The following is a 16,220-nucleotide window of genomic DNA, read 5'->3' as shown; positions in this document are numbered from 1 at the left end:
CCAAATCCGGCAGCCAGTCGATCCTGATCCGGCCGGCAATGGCAACCTTAGGATGGTGAGAAAGTAGGGAGGAGAGATTAAGCATCTATTACCTTTGTTTCGGGCGAGGTCTCCAGGCCGAATCGGCGGGAGAACCCAATGGCGACCTAGGGAAATTTTTCAAGGCAGCTAGATTGCGTAGAGGGATGAAGTTTTTTTTATAAATCAATTGTAGGGCTTAAAAGAGAAGACTGGTGGTTTATATATGCGTGGTTTGAATTTTACGATCACCACCATATAAACAATCAAAGTAGTAGCAAAAATTATTGATTTAAAAAATCACTTTATAATCGAATGCCGTTTGGTCTTTTAATCACTCGTTCTTCATTTAACGATCCAGATCATCTCGTGCTGAATTGACTATAATAATAATATTCAATTGAAATGAAATTTTGATAGTATACTACAAATATCACTAAAATCATCATTGTAAATTTTCAGATCCATCGATGATCTTATAAGATCATCACACGATCTTTCGTGACCGTCGAAATCGAATTTTATTGATTGACATAGCTAGGACTATCGGATCGAGGCGGTCTTTTATGACAATGCTCTAACGATAATTATTTAGATAATAGATGATGAAGATGAACTTTAAATTTTAAACTTATACCATATTTCGAGAAAAATAGAAAAAAATTAATATCCTGTTGTTAAATATATTTGCAATTGATTTTTCGGTTGCAAAATATTAAAAAATTTTATAACCAAAAAATCAATCGTAAAATTTTTGAATTATTTTTTTAATCTATACATAAGTTTGTGATCAATTTTTCGATCACAAAATATTAATTTTGCAATCGAAAAATCGATCGTAAAATTATTTATAGGTTAAAAAAATAATTCAAATATTTTGTAACTGATTTTTTGATTGTAAATTTTTTAATATTTTATAATTAAAAAATTGATTGTAAATATATATAACTAAAAAAATAATTAAAATATTTTGCTATCAATTTTTCAGTTGTAAAATTTTAAAAAAATTTTGCGACCAAAAAATTGATTGCAAACTTATTTATAGATTAAAAAATAGCTTAAAAAATTTACGATCGATTTTTTGATCATAAAATTTATTATTTATGAAATATTAAAAATTTATGACTGAAAAATTGATGGCAAAATTTTTGAATTATTTTTTAATCTATAAATAAGTTTACGATCAATTTTTTGGTTATAAAATATTAATTTTGCGATTGAAAATCAATCGCAAAATTTTTGAATTTTTTTTATTCTATAATTAAGTTTGCGATCGATTTTTTGATCGTAATTTTTTTTAATATTTTGTAATTGAAAAATAGATCATAAATTTAAATTTAAAAAAAAATAATTTTTTTTATAACCCACCTGCTTCCCCTCCTTTATAATGTGTTTACTGATTTCACCCACCTGCTTCCCCTCCCACCCCGGCCTTTTCCCCTCTTCCCCTCTTCTGCACCCAAAGCCCCTCTTTCCCTCCCTGATGACCGCTCACGATGGCCAGGACTTCCCTTTGGCCTCCCCTCGCCTGTCCGCTCGCGACGGCCCCCTCTCTCCTCCTCGAAACTACTCGCGACGGCCTCCCCTCATTGGCTCGCCCACGACGGCTTGCCTGCAACAACCTCCCTCGTCGGTCGGCCCACGATGGCTCTCCCTCCCCTCCCCGATGCCCGAACCCCCTCTTCCCATCCCTGGCCCATTGGTGATGGCCTGCCCTCTCCTCCCCGACGACTGCTCGTGATGATCTCCCCCCATCGGCTAACCCGCAACAGCCCCCCTCCCCTTCCCGACGACCGCCCGTGATGGCCTCCCCTCGTTGGTCCACCCATGATGGTCCCCCCTCCCCTTCAGCCTCCCCACACCAGTTTGCCCGCGACGGCCCCCTCTCTCCTCCCCGATGACTGCCCATGATGGCCTCCCCTTGTCGGCCTACCCATGACGGCCTCCCCTCATCATGAGCTGCGAGAAACGGATGTGAAATACCTTCATCCACATTGGACTATGAGAAACCTAGGGGAATCGACGCTGGTCCACACCTCACTCCATGGACTGTGACAGAATTTTATTTTAAATAATAATATAAAAATAAAAATAATATAATATAAAATATAAAAATATAAAATAAAAATTTAACGATCGATTTTGAAAATTAAAATATTATAAAAATAAATTATAACTGATTTTATGATCAATTTCTTAATTAAAAAATTTAAAAATAATTAACGACTGATTTTGTGATTGATTTTATAAATAAAAAATATTTTAACAAAATTAGCGATCGATTTTACGATCAATAAATTAATTAAAAAATAAAAATAATTAATGATCAATTTTATGATCAATTTTATTAATAAAAGAATTTAAAAATAATTAATTGAGAAGAAAGGATCTTCTCTTGATTTCTATCGTAGAGATCTGATGCATGGATCCAGAAAGAAAAAGAGAGAATCTTTTTATTCTTCATCTTCTTTATATTTTTCTTGGATCAGCCAAAGCATGACATCTTTGCGAGCTAGCACTCCCGAAAAGATCGATCAGCATAAGGGCTTCATGTGGATACCTGTAGAGGCTGGATGCGTGTGCGGTAGTTGAGTATTATGAAGAATCAATTATCATAAATTTTGGATGCGGTGATCTGCTATCGATGTTCAGGTATAGAGTTTTGAACTCAATTCATATTTAGATATGATCTAAATATAATTTAGATATGATCTATACTTGCTGAATTTTAGATTTCAGGTTTACATACTGCATATTAGTTCATATCATAGATCCTGTATGATAGTTTTAGATTTAATCTATGCTTGCATTGTAGATTAAATTATTTCATCTATGTATGTTCCACTGTAAAATTTTAAAAATGCATGCACCAAACCGCCACGCTTTCCTTCAGTTGCAAGAGGCATCTTTTGCATGCATGTAGCACTGCTTTGGACAGTTAACGATTTTTTTGCATATGGCGATGTTTTTGGGTGATGCACGAAAGGATATAAAGTATGTCCAACTTGTAACGATGACATTACATCGAATCATATTTACGAAAAGATTTGTTTCACCAGCCATTGATATTTCTTGTCGGATGATCATAGATGGAGGAGAAGTCTTAAGTTCAATGGCAAGCATGAATAACGAACCCGACCAAGGTTCTGATCTATGGATGACATTTTAAATTAACCACCCGACCCATAAGATATCGTACTTGGTAAGGGTCCAGCCAGGCATACGAACTAGTACTGAAAATTGGAGAAAAATGAGCAAGTTGTTCGATCTTCCATATTGAAAAATGCTTCTCCTTCGATGCAATTTTGACATCATGCTCATTGAAAAAAATATATTTGACAATGTATTCTACACCATCTTCAATATTGAAGGAAGAACAAAGGATACTGTGAAGTCTCATCTTGACTTGGAGGACATGCGGATTAGGAAGGAATTACATTTGATTCGATAGGGGGATAGACTTGTCAAGCCATTGGCATGTTATGTACTGAACCAAAATGAGAGAAATTAATTTCTCACATATTTGAGATCAGTGAGGTTTCCCGATGGATACGCCTCAAGTATAAAACGATGCATCAAATTGAAAGATAGGAAGATCATCGAGATGAAAAGTCATGATTGCCATGTACTTCTACAACATGTGCTCCTAGTTGGCTTGTGTGGATTCTTACCAAATAATGTGTGTGATCTGTTACTTGATCTGAAAATTTATTTTCGAAACTTTTGTGTGAAGATGTTGAGACGAAGTCAAAGCAATGTATTAGAGAAGAAGATTATCATTACTCTCTATAAGCTAGAGATGATATTCCCCCTACCTTCTTTGATATCATGGTGCATCTTTCGGTTCATCTTCCACATGAGGCTAGACTGGGTGGACCAGTACACACTAGATGGATGTACCCAATTGAAAGATAATTGCATGATATTATAAAATTTATTATTCATTATTGTAAAACTTATTATGTATGTATATCAATCAACACTTTGTTGGATAGGGAGATGCGAGAATACAAGAGTGTTGTCGCAATAAGGGCTCAACATAGATATTTATTCGATCCCGCACTTTTCACATATTCAGATGATGAAGGTCTTGAGAATAAAGTCTGTGCAACTATTGAAAGCGAAGCATATCAAATGCAAGTACCAGATAACATATTAGTGACAGATAATACGGTTGACATAGGACAATTGCAATGTGATGATTGTGAACTTCAGGATGTTCCTATTGTTGGAATATCGGTATGGGCACAAGCCAACAATAATTTGGGGTCACAATTATTGATGGATGATGACTTCATCAACGACGATGATGATAACATTTTTGGCTCGACACCTTCTACAAGTCCTATTGAGAATGACTATATGGATACGAGTTTAGATTCTGAGAATAATAATTAATATGATGAAGTAATTTAATTAATTTTTTTGTTACATATAGTATTTCAGTTTTATTATTATGTGCTTATTCAAATTATGTTAACCATTATAGTATCATGACTGATCCTGGGTGTGGACATTCGTAGGATAGACGTCGAGCCCCACTTGATGACACACACCCTCATTTTAGCCTTCTACATGATGAGTCAGAGCACTTGGATGAGACTCAGCCACCTGAGTCCACGAAGTAGGCTAGTGCTCAGTCGGAGCCAGTCCAGCAAGAGGTCATGGCTCTGCAGCATCATTTTTTTGCAGGTATACCTCTTATCATATTTATAAATTATGTACATTATTTGTTTATTATATACATCTATTAATAGATGATATATGTTTATTTCATGAATTTTTATGTGTAGGCACACAGTAGCGATGCACGGTGCATGGTCATAGTAGGGGTCTAGTCTTTGAGAAATACATGCATATCCACAATAAAAAGCCAAAAGTATAGTTATTTTGGGGTCATCCGGTTGGTATAGAGACGAGTATAGTCACCAATGAGATCAGCCTATTCATGTGGAATCATTTTTTTTGGGCCGTCGAAAGTTTCAAGCATGTCACCTCTCAATTTTGTGATGCCCTTATCTCTTACATCAAGGTGAGTTAATATGTATTTCCTATGAGATTTATTGTATTTTCATATTACGATGAATGTTCACATGTGCAGGATATCATTATGTTTGAGGATTGCACCGATGAAGAAGTGACAACGTATATCCTAAAAATGGCTGCAAACAAGTACAAGGATCAGTGATGTAGGCTTCATATATACTACAATGATCTGCGAGCGAAGGGGATTGACCCTGTGATCCTGCCTTATAGAAACTAGGCCGAGTCTAGTGATGATTGGCGGTAGTTGTATGAGGATTTCGAGAACGAGATATTTAAGGTATGTTTAATATTTCAAATTATTTTGATATTGTTATTCTTTTTTTTCGGCTATAACTATACATATTTTTGAGCAACGATCGAAGGCAAACAAGGTGAATAGGAGTAAGATTGATTCCATTCACATGCAAGAGAGTGCATCCTTTGCGTAAGAAATGAAGAGGATGGTACGTAACTGTATTTACAGTTACATGCTATAAGTTCTTATTGAATATATAAATTACTTTGATGTTCTTTTTCTCCTTTTCATTTGTTTGAATAGGGACTATCTAGGGTCGACGTCTATGAAAATATCTATCAAAACAAAAGCGATCAATTTGTGACCGAGAATACGTCATATAAGTATTATACTATATTTTGAATGCTTTTAAAGCCTCCAAAACAAACTGATGGAATTATTTGGTTTATTATGAAGAAAAAAAATATTACATTTGAGAGAGCAGGTGATTAAGGAGGGTGGGTCTAATGGCGATGCTAGATCATTGTCCATTTGTTTCATGACTGACGATGCAATCCTAGATGCAATCCTTGAGCGGCAGATAGGGTCTGGGCACAGTATGCATTCCTTGAAGAAATCATCTTGCAGTTCATTGTTTGACCAATCTGAATGGTCTGATGATGCCCCGATGCCAGAGATAGTCAGGATATCAATGAGCTCGATGTCGGATCAAATTAATTACTGGATGAATCGTAGCCAAATGCTTGAGAGAAAGTGGCAGTGATGACGGGATGGCTTGATATTGATACCTCTAAGTTAGCAAATCTACAGCCATAAGATGCCACCTCTGCACAGCCGTCGAGACATACATCGGGTCAGGGATCGACGCCTGGAGAAGATAACGAGGCTAATGACTTTGAAGATGCATAGTTTGTAGATTTTTGTATTTTAAATGGTGTATGAACTTGTGAACTCATATTTTTATATCTATTAATGACAAATATGAAACTTAGTTATGTATGGATCTGATGGATATGGTTTGTATATATATTATGTTTTGTTTGATATGGTAGTGTATTAAACATATTTAGTATGTAGTATTTTTTTGAAATATTATCTATATTTGAACAGGTTGTTTGGAATATTTTCTATATTTAAACAGTTGGTTTTGACAAAATTAGCAAAAAAGAAATAGTTTTTCACGACAAAAAATATTTCATAGCGAAAAATAGTTTTTCATGATGAAATTAATTTTCATCACCAAAAATAGTTTTTGGCGATGAAATTAAATTTCATCGTAAGAAATAGCGATGAAATTTTTTCATCGCAAAAATTAGTGAAATTTTTTTTTTTGTCGCAAGTATCAGTGACAAAATAAACTATTTCATTGCTATCTTTTAGCAATGAATTTTTTTTTCATCGCTAATGCTAAATTTTCATTCTGTCATAGTCGAATAGTTTTTGCATCATGGTTGAATAGTTTTTTCGTTGCTAAAGTCTTTTGTTATGAGGTTTTCTCGATAAATTTTTAGCGACAAAATCTTTCGTCACTAATAGTTTTGGCGATGAAATTCTGACTTTTAATGATGAAAAAATTTTATCGTAAAAAATCAAATTTCTTATAGTGCTCGTGCAAATCCTTTCTTCTGCCTCTGAATAAATTTATAGTGAGCAGTTGGATGTTCCCACTAATCTTCCTTTTCTCAAAAAAAAAAATCATGTAACCTACATTAATAATTGGATTTGAAACCAGTGAAACCATGAGGGGATATGCTGTTCCCTCCCTAAAGGATTAATGATATATCCATCACATATAAATAGTCTAACTCCAAACTTCCAAATGTAATCTTAATGCTGCTCATGATACCAACCCTTGAAGATGCCATCCGAAGTAGCAAGAAGCTTTCACTTGCTTATATCCATATTGTAGAAGAGAAATTCTTTGTGCACTGCAAACGGTGTAAAAAATTCGATGTGGAGCACACCATTTTGTTCGATTGGTCCATATAGTCACTATTTTTCAACACGCATTCAATTCTTGCAGATCGATTTTTTTGTTTAAAAATTTTGTATGATGAAAATACTCATGTCCTTTAGAAAAAAGTATGATATTCTGTGGCGTAACCGATTGAACAAAAGACAAAGATAGAATGCCTGTATCTCTAAAGCCACTTGACTTGCTTAGTAATGAAAGAGTGCAAGCTAATAAAATAGAAGGATTTGACTCTTATCAAAGCAATCTGCCCAAGAAGTAAGGGAAGATTCTTTATCCACTAAACTAGCCTATCACGAGTCCATGACCTGAACCACCTACCCTAAACTCGCTTGATTGCTTTCTCAAAACACCTAAGGCACATCTCCCTATTAGTTGGGAAGGCATACTAAAGATTATTAGAATAGGTTTATCTATTTGCTATGTAGCACAAGATGTCATAATATGGTTCAGATATCATAATATAGAAGGGGTATTTTTATCCAATCAAATATGTATTTAATGCTTGCAGTTTTACTTTTTCATTTGAAAATTTTGAATGACGAAAATGTTCCTATTCTTTGAAAAAAATTATAACATCTCGTGGATAAAAATTATGACTTTCTGAATGCAGGATGTCATAATATAGACATAGGATATTATAATTTTACCAAAGAACAGAGATATTTTCATCATACAAAATTTGCAAAGAAAAAAGCCAATCTACAGTCATTAAATGCGCATTGGAAAGTAATGATTACGTGGACTAATCGGACAAGACGGTGCGCTCCACGTCGGATTTTTTACACGACCTGCGGTGCACAAAGAATTTGCCTATTGTAGAATATGGAGAAGAATATTGGGCAGGCCTAATGGAATAGTTATTTATGAAGAGAAATTCTTTGTGCACCATCCGTAGTACAGAAAATCTGACATGGAGCACACCACTTTATCCTATTGGACCACGTAGTCACCGCTTCCCAATGTGCATTTAATATCCACAATTCTACTTTTTTATTTAAAATTTTGAATGATGAAAATATCTCTTTTTTTTCAAAAAATTATGACATCTTATGCCGATATCATGGCATCCTGCATTGAAATTATAATTTTCTGCACAGGATGTCATAATTTTTTTACAAGATATCATAAAAATAGAAGGACATTTTCGTCATTAAAAAATTTTTCAATGACGAAAATATTCTTCCATTTTTATGACATCCTGTGAAAAAATTATGGCATCCTATGCAAAAAGTCAATTTCAATGTAGGATGCCACAATATCGTCATAGGATGTCATAATTTTTTTTTAGAAGGAAAGGAATATTTTCGTCATTTAAAATTTCAAACGAAAAAAATAGAACTGCTAGTATTAAATAGGCATTAAATACGCATTGGAAAGCGATGGCTACATGATCCAGTAGGGCGAAAAGGTGTGCTCCATATCAAATTTTCTACAGGGTGGTGTACAAAAAATTTCACTATTTAATTATTTAACTTTCGAAGGGATGGAATGGAGAGACTATTGGTAGAAGGAACAAGGAAATCTTATTTGAAAAGAACAGAGAATAGAAGAATAGGAGGAATAGCTAGGAATAGAGAGACGAGCTCGTTCTCAAACGAACGGAAGTTTTGTTTCCAAAAACTTGGTCTTTACAGGGGAGGCGACCTACTATTCAAAGACCCTGGCACAAACTTTTATGCCGAGATGCGCGTATACCCCTTCCAGAGGTTCGTTGCGGCCTTATCCCACCACAAGCCTGCTGGAATGATTTGGGTGATTTGAGGTTGAGGAGGTGAGAAGCAAATATGTGAAACTTCCACGATTTAGACTTGGGCTCACAATCTGTTTTGACCCTAAAAGACAACAACACCCCCCCCCCGCGCCTTGTTCCTTTTTTTTTTTTTTTGGACCCTAAGACTTGGAAAGTGCATTACTCTGCAACATTTCCCCTTAATGCACTTCCCCTACCTCTCCTACTGACACACTTAAGATACAAGAATTCATCTTAAGCTTATCTCCTACTATCTCTGATGAAATGATATTTGAAAGATGTATATTTGGTACAGTCATGAGTACTAATCGGGTTCTCTCCCATTGCTATAGCTGATCACCATTTATGTATCTAGCATGTCCATGATACAATGTCTGCCAACCTTCATTTTAAGTCCACAGGGACTGATGCAGTAATTAGGCCAGGATGCCAAGCTGCACATCAGACAGCCAAATGACAGGGAACAGAAAAAAGAGAGAGAGAGAGAGAGACCCACAGTCAAGATGCGATTCTTCACTCACCAATCATGCATGCCACAAGATTCCTATATGACATTCCTAATTAATCAAGGAGAATTTCCACGTGAACTAGCTAATAATGATATCTTAATATCACACTCCACATTCGTTCTTGTCATAATTTCACCTAGATAAGAGATATAAAATGAAACCGTTGGTGATGATAATTCCATGGAAAATGTAGTACTCTTCTTTTTTTTTTTAGTACATGCATGGAAAATGTAATACTTAAATTTTCACCTGTTCATTGAGTTTGCTACATTTAATAAACGACACAAGGTGGCTAGTGACGTTGGGACATGGTTAGCATTTTCATTGGCTACATGAATATTATTCTTTATACACATCAAAAAAAAAAAAAAAAAGTCCACTAGCTGCAGTATGAGCAGCAAATGCAGCATGCCTGATCAAGCTGTATTGAATGAGAATCTCAACAATCTAGGTGGCCATTGAGTTGAGAGTGGTGTTACTCCCCAAGATGGTTATCAGTAAAGCTGATCATGGGCCAAGTTTAAGCACAGAAAATATCAAATTTTAAATAAGCTCAACCCGAAGCCCAACTAAAAATTAATATAGTTTCGGTGGAGGCTCTCTCCGTAATCTGCTCTAATTACAAGTACATTCTTGGTTCTCCACAAAACAGTTCCAAAGTGCCTGTGTTAAGCAAATTGGTTTCTTAGAATTATCTTATTACTCTTGGCTTGAAGAAGGTGAGCCTAACATCGAGATTGCTGGCATACGAATGAAGAGATCTACAATTCGCACAGTCTTCAGAAAGAAACACATCAAGAAAAATAATTGCATTTATGGCAGGACTTGCACCCTGCAAGACATGATAGGCAAGGTTTCTCTAGCTGGTATTTTGAATATAAATCAAATAAGAAAATAATCTTGCTAACTCCCAAAATTAGCTATGTGCTAAGTATACGATTGGGAAGCATCTTGAACTAAGTAACTGCCACCGAAATTCTTGATTAATCTCTACCATGATATCTCAGAAAACATCCAAAGTCTGTGGTTACTTTAGAATCAGGCAGACCCTCATAATATATATTATCCAGAAATCACTGGGAACCATCAGCACTTTAGAGTAAAGACATGTTGTGTTAGAAAAAAATATTCTAGTAAATGACCCAGTTTCAAGCTTAAAGATAGATCCGCAATGTGATCATATTCTCACAACCATATAGTTGGGCAATTTTATTCAAAGTTGATAACCTGTACAATATCCCCTGGAATCGTCAGATACACGGAATCTGTTCAACTGCTGCTGGCAATCCAAGTGCAAAGATTTTTTTTTTTTGGATGATATTCCAAGTGCAAATATATTCATGTTCTCTGCTTCTAGTTCATCACTTTTAACATATGATATGAAGTGAGTCTATGCATACATGGGACAACTTTTTTTTTTTTATTATTATTGGTATATATTGGACACTCTTTCTCATTTCGTCAGACACCACCAGTCTCCTGCCTTGCCAGAAACAGGACACCCTGATGCATGTTCTGCTTCTTAAAAATATGGTCAAAGAAGTGAAGCTGTAGATTCTGAAACGTAGCTGCCCAAATCTTACTCTAAGCATTAAACCTCGAAAGTCCAAATCCTAGAAGCGTTTTTGTTCTGATTTGTTATGAATCTCATACTTCAGACTTTGACATTGCATCAACTGAATTATACCTGCCCAATCAATCATCTAGTTGTCATCCAAGGTTCTTCTTAGTAGAAAGTTTTTTTTTCTAATTTTTAATTTATCTTTCGTAGAGACACCTAGCACATGTATATATAGACCATCTGAGTATCTCCTGCAGAGATTTTCAAAGCAAAAGCGTCTTAATATTTGGTTAGAGGAAGTTGGAATACTCAAATGCCTTCGAATCAAATTCTATTCTTTTTGCTATTCAAATTCTATTCTGATTTCGATCATCAATCAAATATATCAAAAAATATAATTATTTCAATTATTATTTTAATACATTTGGATTTAATTCTGTTTCTATTTCCGAACCTAGCATGTCCCTTCCTACTATTAATTCTCTTTCACTTGGCACACATGACTTTAATGTTGCTGGTCCGCTCATGCCCTCTTGAAGCAAAAGTAATATCGAACCCATAATCCTGGTCAGATCCAGTCAGATAAAACTGTATTTTTCATCGCCAGTGGTTGCTGATTTCTCATCTTATTTTATCCATTCAATACACATATTCACATCAACGTAATTTGCCATTGTTTAAACCAAGTCTGACAAGCTGACAGCATCTGTTGCTTGCCAGCGTGCAGCAAAAAGTAGTATCCTATTAATCTCCCATTCACTCCGATTCCATTTGTATTAATCGCGTTGGTTGGTGCACCTTCCACGTCCCAACCATCCCCTGCCTTTGAGTTTGACTTCTCACTGTGCGTTATCTTTGGCTGACAGCGAACAGGCTCAGAAACTTATGCTGACATTTAATGAATTGGATACCATTGAGCTAGCTTAATTAATTATGGATAGTGTGAACCGCACTTCATGAACATTTCCAAGTTCCCATAGAAAAGAAACTGTGACATTTTCTTCCAAACTCGAGAAAAAAGATACTCTGTTGGGTGAGGAAAAAACTCTGCTGATACATGATGCCCAAATTGTTCGACAAGCATGGTTATCAGACGTACAGGGCAAGATGGGGTATTAAAGAATTCAAGACCTAAAGCCTGTTATCAAGTAATTGTTCGACCAGCATGTTGTCTCCGAAGCTCATCCACCAATTTCCAAGCTTTGGATCCTGAAATTTACGTTATCAAAACCGCTAAATGTGGCTGGCTACATGATGTATATTCTTGCTTAACCTCAAAAAAAAAAAAAAAAAAAAAATGAAAAAACAAAAGAAGAAGATAGATATTCTAGCTCTGTAGGAAGACTTGATCACAATGTAGACACAGGTACTGATAGCTAGGTATTTAATTTGTCAATGGACCATGGACATTTCATCAAGAAAATGGACCATTGGACATGAACTAAATGCTTAGCAATGGTTGGGTGGTTGCGGTTTGCGACTAAATGACCTCTTGTGTTATTGTGGTTAAAATTGTGGCATTGATGATACATAGGAGACAAGGCCTGAGTAAGAGCATTAGTAAGTGGGGTAGGTGCACGTCGGAGGGATCCAATGCATTGGCATGCTTGGATATAGAAACACTGCCACAATAACCTGCTAGTGCTGGGTGGGTCAAGTTAGCATCAAGCCGGCCAGACTTCATACGTACTGGAGTATGGTGGTTGAACAGATCCAAATCCGACCTGATACTGCCCTAGCTTTGAGCTTGAATGTTTAAATAGATTGCTTAGGAAAGCTTGAGAGTTGTACCTTCCATGTGGGAATGGTGATATCATATTGGCCACCTCCATATGATGATACCGGTGATATAGCTGCTCCAATGGCTATCCTGCTGTTGGTCTGCACAAACCCTGAGCATGGAAGGTTGTAGCACCCTGTCGCCTGATATGCGTCACTCTGCAGCATCATAAGAATAAGGCGTGAATTCATTATTACGGCTACTGTTAACATGTATATTATTTTTGAAGTCTTCGGTGATGTGCCCCATCGAAGGTGGCTTAATGATCTCCTTCTTGGTGGACACAACCCTGATAAATTAGCAACAATGGATCTTTTTTTAAGCTAAACGTCAGAGACTATGATCCATAAACATTAATATATTAGTATATAATACAAGTGTACATTGCAAGCTTCGAGAGAAGATTTAAGGGAGAGATTTTACCGTCCAGTAGGTGAACAGCATGGGGCTGTTGTCTCCATAAAGCTCAGGGCTGACCTGACTAGAAAGAAATACAAAGCTTCAGATAACCATTCCAATCAAGCAATAAGCATCAAATCCATGCAATGGTGTGGATTAGCTGCAACACCACGTTCACCAGAAAGGTGGTGAAAATTTTTCTGGTGTGAGGCAGGTGTGTATACCTATCATGAAGTGTGGTGCAAGGTGTCTTGCGCCTGATATGAATCAACCATTGGGCCCATCTTCTCATGAGCCATCTATATGAAGATGAAAGGCACTTTCTACTAGCATCCTTTATTATTCTTTATAATTTTTCCGACGGACTATTTGGTTGCAATGCAAAAGTTTGAAGTCGCTAATAAATTGAGTGGTCCTTGTTGGAAAAAATAAACTTAATTGTGTCGAAGAAATCGAAAAGTCATGCTGAATTTTGTAAATTTAATTATAGTGGCAAAAAATCAAGAGTCACATTGAAAACTTAAGGATCACATAGAAAATCCAAGAGTCACATGAGAAGTCTAAAGATCACACCTGTTGCATAATGATAAATTTATTAGAGGAGTCAAAAGATCACTTCTTATACCTATAAATAGGTGGTTGTTGTGAAGAAGAATGGATGGTGAAGTGAAGAAAAGGAAAAGAGAGGACTTGTGAGAAAAGTTGTCCTCCTCCATTATTTTATATAGTAAAAAATATTTTTTCATACTCTTGTTGGGTGGTCCACCACCGTTGCATACTCTATCAAAGTGGTATCAGAGTGTGGAGGTTGAAAAAATATCCAACGGCATGCAATTCTCCATTCCACGACTCACCACCACCAACTATGAGAACTGGAACATCCAGATGAAGGTATTGCTAGGCTCTCAAGATATTTGGAAGATTGTTGAGAAGGGATATGAAGAACCCCAAGATGACCACGGACAAATGGTGGCACAAAGAATGGTGCTTGTCGAACAAAGGAAGAAAGACAAGAAGGCCTTTGATTTCATCTATCAAGGGCTAGATGAAGCCGGATTCGAGAAGGTTGTCTGTGCCACCAACTCGAAACAAGCTTGGGAGATCCTCAAGAACGCTCATAAGGGCATTGAGAAAGTGAAGAAGGTGCGCCTCTAAATATTGAGAGGCGAGTTCGAGACTTTGAAGGTGAAGAAAAGAGAATCCATCTCGGATTACTTCACAAAGGTTCTTTCTAATGTAAACCAAATGAGAAGAAATGACGAAAATGTGGAGGACAAGTATGTGATGGAGAAGATCCTCAGATCCTTGGATCAGAAGTTTGATTATGTTGTGGCTACAATTGAAGAATCTAAAGATATGGACATTATAACAGTTGATGAACTCATGGGTGCTCTATAAATCCATGAGTAGGGGATTTTGATGCGGAAAGAAGAACCTTTGGAGCAAGCCTAAAGTGCAAGCTCACCATTAATGAGAAGAAAGATAGCACAACTAGTGAAAGCAGTCAGATAAATCACGGTCATGGTTATACCTATGGATATGGTCATGGATGAGGCTGTGGATGAGGATGAGGTTCCTTTGGATGTGACAGAGGAAGAGGAAGCCCAGGAGTTCCATCTAATGAAGAAAGCACACAAGGTTCTTCTGGCGGAAGAGGGCAAGGAGGTTTCTCAAGAGGAGGATGTTGGTATGACAAAAATAAAATTAAATATTATATTTATGGTAAATATGGTCATTACTCCTCAGAATGTTACCATAATGAGAATAACCAAGTGTATGAGAAGGTCAACTATGCAAAGGAGGAAGGAGAAGATGGTATGCTACTACTAGTAGCCTCTAATGAGAACATATGGTACTTGGATATCGGTGCAAGCAATCATATGTGCAGGTACAAACACATCTTCAAAGAGTTAGATGAGATAGTGGAAGGCAATGTTTTTTTTGGTGATGCCTCAAAAGTTTAAATAAAAGGGATAGGTAAAATCTTAATTCAACTCAAGGATGGTTCTCAACAGTTCATTCCTAATGTTTACTATGTACCTAATATGAAAACAAATATCTTGAGTCTTGGTCAATTATTAGAAAAAAAATTTGATGTTGTCATAAAAGGTGGATACCTTTACTTGAGAAAATGTAATTAGCTGATTGCAAAAATACCCATAACCAAGAATCGAATATGTTGAAAATTATGTCCTAAAGCCAATCATTTGACGATTATGCTAATTATAAATATATAATAATTGATCAAATAATAAAAGTTATTTAGCCTTTTTCATCACAAGATAACATCTTCTAACGAACTCTTGTGTTGTGATGAAGTCTTTAGGATTACTTTGATCGATAAAGGAAGATTTATCGTATAATCTTTAAACTGGTTCATGACCAAACGATATGCTATTATTAGAATAATAATGATATTAAGTGTAGGTCGTTGTGTGCCATATGTGTTGGTTGTGTTGGATGTATACCCTAGAAGTCAATCTTGACTGACGCATATCATATTTCTAGGATATATTTTTGCACTTTATGGGCATTTATATTATCATTCATGTTTTATGTGTCCATGAATCATCCAAGAAATTAACAAGATGATGACATATATTCTCAAAGAGTTGAGAATTTGAGACATATATCATTGATGGTTAATTTCTAAATTACTCCTGGTCATAGAATCACATAGGGATGGTGATTGATCAAGATAGATCAGTGCACGGATCGCTTTCTTTGGATAGATGAGTCTCAAGTCTGTGGTGTAGTGACATTGGAGCAAGAGTGCAGGTGGTTGTTAGAGAACAACTAGCACTGAGCGTGATCAACACGAGAAGTCAGTGGATGTCTGCTCACTTGTTAGTGACTTTCTCGATACTATAGTGGTGTGACTGGTCTTTTGATCTGAGATGGTACTACTACTCATAGTGAGACTGCTGGAGTTTGATTGACACATAAA

At 36.1% G+C, this 16,220-nt stretch overlaps 1 long non-coding RNA gene across 1 annotated transcript; it reads left to right on the top strand.

Moving 5' to 3' along the window:
* The first annotated feature begins 3,903 nt into the window (after positions 1-3,903).
* Positions 3,904-6,290, top strand: LOC140855426 (uncharacterized). Its single transcript, XR_012138358.1, has 3 exons — positions 3,904-4,710; positions 4,812-5,050; positions 5,120-6,290. It is a non-coding gene; the product is annotated as an uncharacterized lncRNA (long non-coding RNA).
* The last annotated feature ends 9,930 nt before the right edge of the window (positions 6,291-16,220 follow it).

This window comes from Elaeis guineensis, chromosome 2 (assembly GCF_000442705.2).
Source record: "Elaeis guineensis isolate ETL-2024a chromosome 2, EG11, whole genome shotgun sequence".
Lineage (NCBI taxonomy): Eukaryota > Viridiplantae > Streptophyta > Magnoliopsida > Arecales > Arecaceae > Elaeis > Elaeis guineensis.
Note: the sequence above shows the minus strand (reverse complement) of the source record. Positions and strands in the feature narration are given on the sequence as shown.